This window comes from Physcomitrium patens, chromosome 16 (genome assembly GCF_059467195.1).
Source record: "Physcomitrium patens ecotype Gransden chromosome 16, ASM5946719v1, whole genome shotgun sequence".
NCBI classification, from domain to species: domain Eukaryota; kingdom Viridiplantae; phylum Streptophyta; class Bryopsida; order Funariales; family Funariaceae; genus Physcomitrium; species Physcomitrium patens.
The window spans coordinates 11,132,655-11,146,114 of record NC_143425.1 but is presented as its reverse complement, the minus strand read 5'-3'; positions in this window follow the sequence as shown (position 1 = coordinate 11,146,114).

Below are 13,460 nucleotides of genomic sequence, written 5' to 3'. Positions count from 1 at the left end.
TGATTCTCATTTGATACATAAAGCGGTGTCTAAGTACAAAGACATAATCATGGAGTTTAGAGATATCTTTGCATGGTCTTATTTAGACCTAAGAGGGATTCAATCATATATTGTATAACATTACATTCTTTTGCTTCCTAATACTATTTCCATCAGACAAAAAGAGTGGAGAATGAATCCAAAGTTGCAACTTATAGTAAAAGTGGAATTGGAGCAACTTTCGTAGGCTAGATTCATTAAACCAGTGGAGATTTCAGATTGGATATCTCTAATGGTATTGGTGAAGAAAAAAAATAGAAAGCTCTAAGTATGCATTTATTATAGAGCTTTGAATAAGCATACTTGCAAAGACCATTTTTTCTTTTTATTTATTAATACTATTCTAGATGAAGTAGCTGGATATAAGTTCTATATTTTTATGGATGGCTATTCAAGCTATAATCAAATTTTAATAGCACCAAAGGATTATCATAAAATTTCTTTCACTACATTGTAACGAACATTTATTTATATAGTAATGCCTTTCAGTCTTTGCAATGCACCATTTATATTTTAATAAGCAATGACATATGCATTCTTGGACTTCTTGCACAAATCAATGGCAATATTCATTGATGACTTTAGTGTCCAATCTATGGCTATAAATTACTTAAGTTGGATAAAGGAGGCATTATTTCAATGTCGATAAACTGGTATAGCCATCAATCCTAAAAAAAATTATTTGGTAGTATAGTGTGGTGCATTGCTTGGTCATATTGTATCTCAAGTAGAAAAAGAACCAGATCTTAACAAGATCATGGTGATAATAGGATTATATCCATGAAAAGATGTCATTGGAGTAGGAAAGGTTTTAGGTTATATGGGTTGGTATAGAAACACCATGAAGGGCTATACCACTTCATCAACTCCTATCACTAATCTAATAAAGAAGGAAACTAAATTCCAATGGACAAAAGAATATCGAAGTAGATTTGATGAGTTGAAGGATAAACTCACTAGTTTTCTAATTTTCAAACCTCCAGATTGGTCCAAACCATTTGATATATATTGTGATGTACCAGCAATAGCATTAGAAAGTATATTGTATTAATCAATAAAAAGAAGTAAGGTAGACTATCCCATAGCTTTTGCCAATAAGCAATTATCAACAGTAGTGTAAAATCACAGTACTATAGAGCAAGAGTGTTTGGCAATGGTGTTTTTGGCAAAGAAATTCTGACATCACTTATTAATGAATCTTGTAGTCTTTTTTGTGGATCACGTGGCTATCAAATATTTGGTGAATAAGCTAGAATTAAACAAAAGACTTACACAATGGGTACTACTATTAGCAGAGTTGGATTATATAATTCATTATAAGCCAAGAAAGATGTATCTCTAAGCGGATTATTTGTCAAGAATTTCTAATAAATTAGAAATGAAGGATATAGATGATGAGTTTTCATATGGTAAATTATTCAAAGTAAAGGCCATTCCTACATGGTACAACCACTTAGCAATTTTTTCATCATCTCAAACTTATCTTGAAGAATTAGACAAAGAAGAGAGACAAAAGATTAGACTGAACAGTATACATTTCACCTTATTAGTTGGAAAGCCCTACATGAGGGGTATTGATGGAATTCTAAGAAGATGTGTGACATATGAAGAAGTCCTTGCTATCCTAGAAGCTTGCCATGATAGTACTTGTGGTGGTTACTTTTCTAGAAGACTCACTTTACAAAAGACCTTAAGAGCAGGGTACTTTTAGTCCACTCTCTTTACAAATGTAGAAATCTATACTCGACATTGTGATGTATGCCAAAGATAGGCATGTAATGATCTACATATGTAATTTCCTTTGAATCCATCATTGCCATTAGTATCTCTAGAACAATAGAAAATTAATTATATTAGGCCTATAGTGCCTATTTCTTCAAAGAGAAACCAATATATTATAGTGGATACAAAATATTTAACTAAATGGGCTAAAGAGAAGATAGTGAAGTATGTAGATAGCAAACAAATTATAACTTTTTTGTACAAAAATATCATTTTAAGCTTTGGAAGCCCAAAAATCTTAATAAGCAATAAAAGAATTCATTTCCTTAATATAACTTGTGTAAATTTTTACTCCTCAACCCAAGTTATAAGATGGTCTCAATTAAGAGTTACTTGTAATTAGTGGTATGAATTGAAGTAAGTAAATAACAAGAACAAAAGAAGAACCACCACTAAGCAATTGAAATAAATGACATGAAGTAATTATAACATCCAAAACTAAGTCATAGTCTGTTTATTATGTTTTCATATAATAAAAATAAAATAAAAAATAAAAATTATATTTTTAGATATTTAATTTTATTTTCTTTTCAATAACATAAAAAACATATAAATCCGAATTACTATGAGTAAGTTATGAAGTTTTTATAGATATGAAGTAAATAATTAAAAAATGAAGTAAAAATATTTTACCTCAAAGGTAACTTGTTTATAGATCAAGGATTCAAGCCTTACCAAGGCTCACATGTAGTGTATAAAGGTATTTAAGAGAGGCCATGAGGCCTTAGTCTTATCCTCATAACTACCTTCAAGGTGCTACAACACATATGAGACTTGTGCATTCTCCTTCCTACAACGACTATATTACTTCTTGGTCCTCATATTTTCTACTAGAAGGACCAAAATTTTTGTAATTTTGACCTCACCGTGGTATTCAAAAACATCCAATTAATCTTCAAATCTTGCTCTATTTCTTCAAAAAGGCTCCCAAAGTGATAAAATTTATTTTTACCAAGATTTTAAAAATTACTCTAAAAATTCCTAATAAATTCTAAATAAATTCTAAAAAAATTCTAAAAAATTCTATATATTTTTATAATACTAAAATCTATTTTAGGATATATTTTTCTACTTTGATGATTTTTGATAATAATAAAAATTAATTTAAATCCACTATAATTCCTATTTTTTATATCAATAACTAAAATGACATGAGGTTCTTTTCATGTTTCTTTTAACTACTAATATTTATAGTTTTTATAAGTAATACATATAGATAGAAGACCAATATAAATATTGATCTTAATAAATAATCCTTAATATTCAACAATAAAATAAAAATACTAAACCAACGAGGATAATTACCTCCAAGACTTACTAAAATTTTATTTCAACCACTAATATTTTAATTATCTATTTTTTTAAGGATTTCTACACTACTCACTATATATTATGATTTAAAGCATTCTAAATGCATATTTTTATCCTAAAATAATAAGTGAGTTAATTTGATGACTGACATATGGTGACCATTTAGGACGACTTGCAAAAGAAAAGAACCTAGAACTGACCTTCCAAAATGCTATCAAATAAAAAGAAGAATTATCTACAAAATTATTTTAACGACTATCCAAGACAAGAATGAGTACTTTATTTCTAATTTAAAAGAACTAAAGTAATTTTTGTTCTATAGATCTAAACAAAGAAGGCAAAAAAAATTAAATCTAACTTAAGACTTAATGATTATATATAAAAAAGAGCTAAGAAATAAAAAAGTAATCTTTTCAAAAAAAAAATTAATATGAGAAGATTTTACTATCAACCTTCTAAGATATATATATTTGTTGGGTGTCAAGGTTGGTCTTTTCTTGCACTAACACTAGTTTATTAGGATAGCCCATTTTTTCCAATTGGATTTGAATCCGTGACACTCACTTCACAATCTCTCACCTGACCAACCTCTCTATATCCTGTAGATATTTATTAAGACATATTTTTATAATATTTAATTATATATATAATAAAATTTTCATGAAGTATCTATTTCCTTTACTTAGAATATTTCTAATTTTTTGGTGAAGGAACTAAATTAAAAGAAAGACAAGACATATGAAATTATTATAGCTTGTCTTAACTTTTAATATTTTAGCTTCCTACATTTTTTCAATTTTGATGATTCTCTACTTAAGAAGTTGCATAAGGATGAACACAAAGATGAAATATTTGACTATAAATGTGATAAAAATCACATTTGATATTCCTTGCATCGATTGCCAAAAGTTCTCATAAGAAAGTCTTCTTTGTTAAGATTTGTAACCAAATTGAATTATTTGGAAAGACTTCTTTAACCAAGTAGGGGCCTAATCATACTGCATCAAATTTTCCTAGGAAGTTTAATCTCTTTTCATCTTGTAAGAGAATTAATATTCCAAACTTAAGGATTCTAACCTTTTCTCACTTGTTAAAGGTATTTTTTCTTCTTTGTATAGCCTTCCTATATTGTACACTAGTTTTTTTTCTTTTTTCTTATCTTTTCAATTGTTCCAATCTATCTTTAAGAAAAAAAATCTAAGAATTTATAATCTATATAGTAAATATGTAAATCTTTTATAGGTGCCTTATACTTATCATTTGGTATTGGTGGATAGATGGCCATACCATTTTTAGTCGTAAGACCACTAAAATTCTATTCAAATTGTAAAGGTGGAGTAAAGTTGCCTTCTTCTATTAAGTCGTCCAACTTGTGAACTTGAGTATTATCAAAGTTTATACCAAAGACATCTTTAAAATTAATGTCATCTACCAAGGTTGCTAAATTCACTTTTACTTCATTATTTTGCTTAGTTGCAAAACCATCTATAAAATTAATACTTACAACCTCATCTCCACTTGAAGTAGAATGAATTTTCAACCATTAGATGAATTCTCCATCATCTTTTCAATTGTATAGTCTTGGGCCCATATAACTTAATAGGGTAGTTTGGACTATACTAGAATGAACTACCTCCTTTCCTACCAAATCATCAAACTTAACTTTTTTTTAAAAAAAAATTCTCTAGTTATAGATTCAAACTCTCATCTTCAAAAGAATAAGATAAGGTTTTGGCTAAGAATAATCCTTGGAATTAGATAAATATTTTAGTCAAATATTCTAGTGGCCCATAGATGATATATGGCTTTTTATATCCTTGTAGAATAGATAAATAAACTTTGTGATAAGTTACTGATTGGTTATTGACAACCTTGAGAATTAAACCTATGATTAGGTAGTTTAGCTGGTAACAGTAGCTTGTTAATGGAATAAATGGTTAAGAATTCAAAGAGTCATAACCTTTGAAATCCGCTGGCCGATGGATCATCTTTTTGGTAGGATAAATAGGTTGAAGAAAGAGAGATCGGGGCCAGACTGTGAGAGTCATAAGCCGAGAGCCAGATTGTGAGAGTCATAAGCCGAGAACCAGACTGAGAGAGTCATAAGCTGGGATACGCTTGGTGCTATGTCTTTGTTTTCTTTGCTTTTATTATTTACTTATGAAGAATTGTAATTGAGAGAAGTATTGTTGAATTGATAATTGGAGAATGGATTATGGGTTGAATTAAGACAGAATTAGTAAGCCTTGGTGTTTTGTAGTTTGATACTTGATTTCAGATAGCGAGAGTATAGTCAATTGTGACACTAACAGACTCAATTCATATAACCAATCTTTTTCTATGTTCAAACCTATCTCTATTAGTTCAATTGCTTTGGTATACTGAAGCTTGAACACAATGAAAATAACACTTTGGCACCGTTGCCAGAGAAATGATAACAATATGAAATGTTAGAAATTGATTGTACAGGAAGAATGAAAGATTATGAGTGATAATCATGGGGGGGAGGATTATCAAAGAATTAATCGTCAAGCAAAAAAAAGATAGGAGTGATTACAAATAAGAAATATCCTACAGAAATGACAAAAAGGAATTGCAGGTCCAAGAAAAACCAAACGAAGAACAATTCATATTCAAATAGTAAGGAGACCAGTGATAACACCAATGGCCGTGGGAGTGCCAGAAGTACGAACTGCGGTACAAATAGGAGCAGTAAGAAACCGCACTACAAGTGTGGCACTATTATCTATTTTTAATAGTTGGTCGGGTTTTGATCTCGATCACCATATATCTCAATTCTTGACAACCTACATGGCTAATAATGGTAGAATTGAAGACATTTGGTTGAAGTGGTTGCCAGCAACTTTAAAAGATACAGCTTTTGAATGTCCCAATCCCAGAGCTAATAACAATTATGCACTGTCATACTATAAATGCTTACAGTATGTAAAAATAAGCTAAAATATATTATATGTTGATAAATCTAGATGTGTGTTAGAGTAGCTAGTAGATTAAATTAAAAGGAGTTGATATAAAAAACTTTACTTTGTTTCTTTACTTCTTTTTATTTTGACATTAAAATATATATAGGACCTAAATATTTAGTATGAAGCCTTCGAAGAAGGTGGAAACCTAAGGATGAAAATCTAAACTAGTAGGAGGCTAATTGAAAGGGATGAAAGCAAGGCATGGTCGGATGAAGGCAAGGAATGGGGAACTTCATCCCTATTGATCAAATACCATGCCCAATGGGCTTCTAGGAGGCTGCCTGAAGCCTTATTAGGAATTAGGATTCCTCTTTCGAAGGCATTCGGAGATTAAAAGCTAGGATTGTAAATTTTAGGATTTAGGGTACAATTTGTGTGCAAAACTTAGAGAATTTGGAGTTAGGATGAAGAAATTATAGCCGTTTGAAATTAAGGTGTCAATTTAAGACATACTGTTACTCATTTGAGAGCACGAGGAGTTTTACAGCAACTTTTGAAGATCGATTGGAATGGCGATTTCAAGGCCTATATCTTTCACAAAAGAATTATTGCTTTTGGAGTTCATATGGAGTTGTAAGGAGTTGAAGGCGGCGCTTCCAAATCAAAGGCAATAAGTAAGCGGTGTCGTATTACGTACTTTCCTGCTCGAGAACGCGTCGGGCGTCTAGCTGTAGAAGGTAGTATGGAGATTTGCCAATAGTCAAGCAGTCTATCAGTTTTTGACTGCTGGAATATAAACGACTGCAAGAATACACCGTAAATCTATACGGATGCCCTTCGACTGCTTGCCGAAGTCCTTTTTGCCCCAGCCGATAGGTCTCTAGATGTTATAGAGAACTCCGAACAACCCAATCTGCTAATCTCCGATACCGCTTTGTACTTACGATCTTGTATCCACTGACTGTCTTGTTAGATTAACCCAATAAATTTCATTCACTCCGCATACTCAATCTTATAGATACTCTTTTAATTCTTCAATCACAGACGTAACTCGATTTCACAAAACAGTCAAGAGTAATCAAACCCACTTCATTAAAAAATCCCAGTCTTCCCAAAACTCTATGAAGAAGAAAAATCCAATTCTCCGTCTTTTCTTCCCCGACCCGAAGCATGAAGCTCCTCTCCAATTCCCTTGATCTTCAAAAACCTCCAATGAAATCGAACTAGTAACCTTGAAAAAAGCTTGAAGCTAGCTCTTTGATCCAAAAAAACCCCCCCCAAAAAAACTTATTCTCACCCTAATCTTATCCTCTGAATTTCTTCAATCTTCCGTCTTGGATCCGGAATTGGCTCCCGCCGTCAAGCTTGGATCCAAAATTGGCTCCCGTCGTCAGAGCTTAGATTCGAAATTGGCTCTCGCTGTCAGAGCTTAGATCCAAAATTGGCTCTCGCCGTCAGAGCTTTTTCCTCCATTTTTACCTTTAAGAGATCCTTTTACCAAAAATAATGTTCCTTGAAATAGCACAGAGAATAGGACAGCCTGAAACAGAATCGAAACCCCGTAATCGGGACCACATTGAGTCGCCCGACCAATTCAGGTCTCATATTGGATAAGAGTCTAGTAGTAAGACCCGGATTTTCCCGTAATTAGACTGCATTGGGTCGCCCGACCAATTCAGGTCTCATATTGGATAAGAGTCCAGTAGTAAGACCCGGATTTTCTCGTAATTAGACTGCATTGGGTTGCCCGACCAATTCAGGTCTCATATTGGGTAAGATGCCCGTAGTAACCTGGATGTTCCCGTAATTGGATCAAATTGGTCCTTCGCGTGAGACTGACTGAGGCCCGTAGTAAGACTTGGATTTTTTTGTAATTAGACTGCATTGGGTTGCCCGACCAATGTAGGTCTCATATTGGGTAAGAGGACCCAGATTGGATTCTTGAAATTGGATCCAATTGGCTCTTCGAGCCAGCTCATCCGTCGTGTGAATTGGTCCTTTCTCTTCCTACTGACTTCCGTTATTGGAATCGAATGGAGCATTTCAGTATGCCTTGGCTGACTGTAACGGGGTGACTGAACCTGGCCACTCAGTATTTGCACTGGAGTTGGTCGTTGCTCCCAATATTCGAGGTAACTGAATATTAATAAAAGTCCCCTTTCTTTATATTTTCACGGTATACTCGTGTTACAACACGACAGCGGTTTTGTTTGTAGTAATGGTTGGAGCCATAACTTGAGTATTCGGAAGAATTTTTAGCTCAAACTTTTGGAGAATGTTAATTTTTGTGTTAAAAAGCTATATATATAAATTTCGTGGCATTTGAGCTTATATTTTGTGAGATATGAAGAAAATTGCACGTGGATGTATAAAGATAAGGGTTTGAAGCTACTGTTAGGGTTTTCAAGATATCTCAAGATCTACAATGAATTTGCAATTGAAATTTGTTGTAGAAGTTAATAAGAATACATCAGTACCTCATGTAAAATTTGAGTTTTTTTGGATAGTCGGATTAGGAGATATGATGTGTTGAAGTTCGAAAAAATCTCCACATAAGAATAAACAAGGTTTTAGAAGATTTTATCATATTTTGGAAGTTGTGGATTACTTGAGGATTGTGTATTTGGTGTAATTACTCAAAAAAGAAAAATTATATATAAACTTAGGGCTTCCCTTATTTTCAAGCTTGATTGAATAATTAGTGACAGCCAAAAGTCCAGCGTTTTCTTGAGGCAAACTCTCTCTACCCTGACAACGCCAGTATGTATGAATTGCAAGCAGTTAGGACATACTTATCAGCAATGTAATGCTCCGTTCAATTTCAATAATCAAAATCAGTAGATCCAAAGCCAAGGAACAATAGAAGAGATAAATTAAGTTCCTCAAGATTCATCAATTCATCAGGTAGAAGTAGTTCAAGTTGTCCTTACAAGAAGTCGGCAAAAGAAGAAAGGATCAATTCAATATTTGGGTGATCCTGAAGCGAAGGGCCAATTCTACCCAATTTTGAGGACATCCAATCCAAGTCCTAACACGGGCCCCTTACTCAGTATAAGACCTAAATCGGTTGTGCAACCTAATGAAGTACCAATTATAGAAGCTTTAATTCTATGTCGAGTTGTTCTATTTTCTATACAGTTTTGGGAAACGTTCTTCCCGTTGAAAGATCCTCTAAGAGGCATAAATTCTAAGGAACCAATATCAACCTAATTGGGAGAACAATCTTACCCGTTGAAAGAATCAATTTTACAAGCTCCGTCAAATTCAATTCTAGTAGCTTTACCAATTTCCAATATAGAGAAAACCAATTTATTTGTGTCGGTGTCTAGGACTGGGAAGAAGAAACGGACATTGGAAATTACCACTAATACAGAACCATATGATATTCTAAAAGATTTGAGTACCATACAGTCCATGATCTCTATGAAGCAATTATTGGTAGTACCACTTGAGTGTCGAACTATCTTGAATTCTTCATTAATTCGTTGCAAATCTAGAAATAAAGAAATTCGAGAGGTAAGTTTGAATCCCGATTCAGGTGCACCAATGATTGATGTCTCAATTGATGGAGTATTAGTATTAGAAGTACAAATAGATGGAGGATCTAGTATAAAACTTATGAATGTCACTACAATAGAAGAGTTGGAATTGGATCACTTATTGCCTATTACAGTAGTTTTGAGAATGGTTGACTCCAGTCGAGTTAAATCTATGGATATTTTATGAAGTATTGATAAAATAATTGTGGAGATTACCTACAAAATTGATTATATTATTTTTTAATTGCAAAGCTCTATATTGTCATATCTAATTTTATTGGGACAACCATGGTTTTATCAAGCAAAATCTCGAAATGACCAGGGCCATGGTACATTGATAATTGGGAAAGGTAATGATAAAATTGTGCTTCAAATGTACCCTGTCCAATATCACGGAGAAACTCAAGTTGCCAGTTCAGAATTCACTTTGGATTGTGAAGTTGAGTCTACAGAAGAAGAAATTGGTGCACCTGACCCAATTTATGCTGATACAAGGCACATTGTCAAGTACACTAGAATGAAATACTAATATAGAGGACTGAGAGAGTATTTAATTCTTCCAGATGTTATTGACGATTTTGATCATATGATTGTATATTCGATGAATAGAGAGAATGTTAATCACGTTAGTGCTATAGAACTAGAGTTGAAAAGTTCTAATTTGTCAAATTTTATGAAAGATTTTGGAATTGAGCAAAATATTATTTCAGAGACTCCTGAAATTCCACGATGTCAACTAATTAATTTAGGTACAGGAGAGGCTCTCCAAATCATTCAAATTTAAGATGGTATAAAAGGCAAGGAAAAAGAAATTTAGGTGGATTACTTTTTAATGCATAAAACTGCTTTCGCATGGTTATATGCAGATTTGAAAGGAATTCCAGCTGAAGTTTGTGAGCATCGAATTATATTGGAGGAGAAGACTACACCAATACGCCAAAGATGACATCAACTTAATCCAAAATACTCACTTATGGTAAAAGAAGAAATTGGATAAACTCTTGGAGGTTGGATTTATCTATCCACTTCCTTTCAATGAATGGATTTCACTAATTGTTATGGTACCAAAAAAGAATGGAAAAGTTCATATCCGTCAAGATTTCTGTAAATTTAATGCGGCCACCAAGAAAGATTACTTTCTATTACCTTTTATGGACAGTATGAGTAATATGTTGTCATTATCACTAAGTAGTAAAAAAATAGGAGTGGGACACCAGTTAAAGTCAATTTGTGGTATTGTTTTGAGTTAGTTTGAATGTCATTTTCTTATATTTCTTGTGTATTCAAGAATAGTAGTTTCAGTTAAGAATTAACAGTGAGAAGCCAGTCACAAGTATCAATTGAAGATGTTCAAGAATGGATGAGTCAAAAAAAGCATCAGTTAGAACTCCGTGATGCCCAGATCTTGAAAGTGGAGGCTCAAGTACGGGAATTGGATTTTTTGAATGAAGATTTGATGGTGCGTTTGAATGGAGAACCATCGAACATTGAGGCAGAGGATGAAGATATAGCAGAGGAGAAGGTCACCAATTCAAAGGGTGGTAAGCCAACGCCATTGACTGAAGAAGCCAACACTACTACATCTTTATAAGTTGAGGCTAAATAATATTTACGAGGGTGCTGTACAGATAAGAGTGGGGCTATATAGAATATGTAAATAAATTTTGTGGTAAGTTAATAGTTGGTTATTGACAACCTTGAGAATTAGACTTATGATTAGGCAGTTTAATTGGTAATAGTAGATTGTTAGTGGAACAAATGATTAAGAATTCAAAGGATCATAATCTTTGGAATCTGTTGGTCGATGGTTCATCTTTTGGTAGGATAAAGATGTTGAGAAAAGGGAGATCGAGACTAATCTATGATAGTCATAAGTCAGGGTAAGTTTGGTGCTACCTCTTTTTGTTTCTTTGTTATTGAAGAATAATGGATAGTTTCTGAATATTGAAAAGTTAGTCTGAAGGCCAGACTATGAGAGTCATAAGCTGGGGTAAGCTTGGTACTACGTCTTTTTATTTTTTTTACTTTTATTATTTACTTATAAAAAATTATGATTGAGAGAAGTATTATTGAAACTATCATTAGAATATTGTGGAATATGACTTTAGACTGACCGTTTTGGAAAAAATCTGTGACCTTGAGAATTGAGATTATCGAATTGTATTGTATTAAGTGAAGATATTGAATTCTGTGTAATAAATTGAGAAACTAAATATAATAAGTAAGCTAGAGATCAGTAAATGAATATATATAAATTGCAAAAAGAATAAGTGGGAGATGAACTGATAAGGATATGAAAGTATTGTTGAATTGATAGCCATAGAATGGATTATGTGTTGAATTAAGAGGGAAGTAGTAAGCCTTGGTATTTTGTAGTTTAATAATTGATTTTATATAGCTAGAGTACAGTCAATTATGACACTAATAGACTCAATTCATATAACCAGTCTTTTCTCGTATTTGAATCTACGTCTATTAGTTCAATTGCTTTGGTATATTGAAGCTTGAATACATCGAGAACAATAAGACCATATATAAGGCAAAATAAAGTAGATTAGAAAAATAAAGAATATGAGCATATGAAGGAAGAAGTTAGGAGTTGATTGGAATATAAACTAATTCAAAAGGAAAAAATTTGATATCCAAAGAGAATCGATTATCAATCGGGGTTGAAATCAGGTCCTAAGTCACAAAATCAGGCACAGATAACAACTTAGGGGTTCTTGGGCAGATCAAAGAGTGGGATTTGAGAGACAAATTGATATATTTTTTATAAGCATTGATTTTGAAGAAATTAAATATATAATGATATTGCAAGAGCTTTGTAAAGTCATAATTATTTTTAAGTGACTTTCAAATTTGTGAAATAAAAAAGATATATGTTTTAGAGAATTTCGTGATTTTGATAGTAGATCTACAATTCAAAATTTGATGATTTATAAAAATAATTTTTTGAAGTATATGCTATAATTTTGAGTTTTATTAAATAGTTGAATTGAAGACTATTGAATTTTAAGTAGATAGAGATCTCAAAAATTGGACTTTTAGAGGTAGTTAGAGTTTCTAAGATCTTTAGCAATCTACAAGTTGAATTGGAATAAAATTTATATTTAAGAACAATAGACTTGAATTTCTATACACATGTGAAATTTGAAGACAATTAAATAGTTCAATAAAGAAATACTAGCATTAAAGGTCAATATTTAGATTGGTGTAGGAGACCGACCAACATCAAAGTGGTTTTTAGGATTTATTTTCTATTTAATAAGTACAATTATCTTTAAATTTTTTGTGCTTATTTCTAATTTAATTATTAAAAGGTGTGAAAATTTTTAAATAAGATCAATGGTTCAATTTATAGATATTGAGATTCTAAACTATACTAGTATTAGATTGAATAAGATTAGGATTTGGTTTAGGATTTAAGATTTGTCTAGGATTTGATTGAATCTATTAGAATTTCAAGTAGGATTGAATTTGAACTTAGTTGAAATTTATTTAAGATATATTTGTCATTATTCTAATATTTTTAAGGACTTTTTAAGGACTCTTTTGAGGTTTATTGTAGATTTTCTTTCAACACCTTTAAGATTTCTTTTATAAATTCTTTAAGATTTTTTTTTGATTTGATTAAAGCTTATTTAGCATTATTAAGATTTAATTAGAATTTATTTGGTCTTCTATTAGAATTAATATTTTTTTATTAAAATTTTCATTCTATCTTCTATAGCCAAGTGCTCGATGCACTCTTGAGTAAGACTTCATGTAATACAACAATAGTAATTGGATTTAAGGCACTTTCTAAATAATGACATCATTCTTAAAATAAGCCTATAATTACAAAAAGGTCTTTATCATAAAT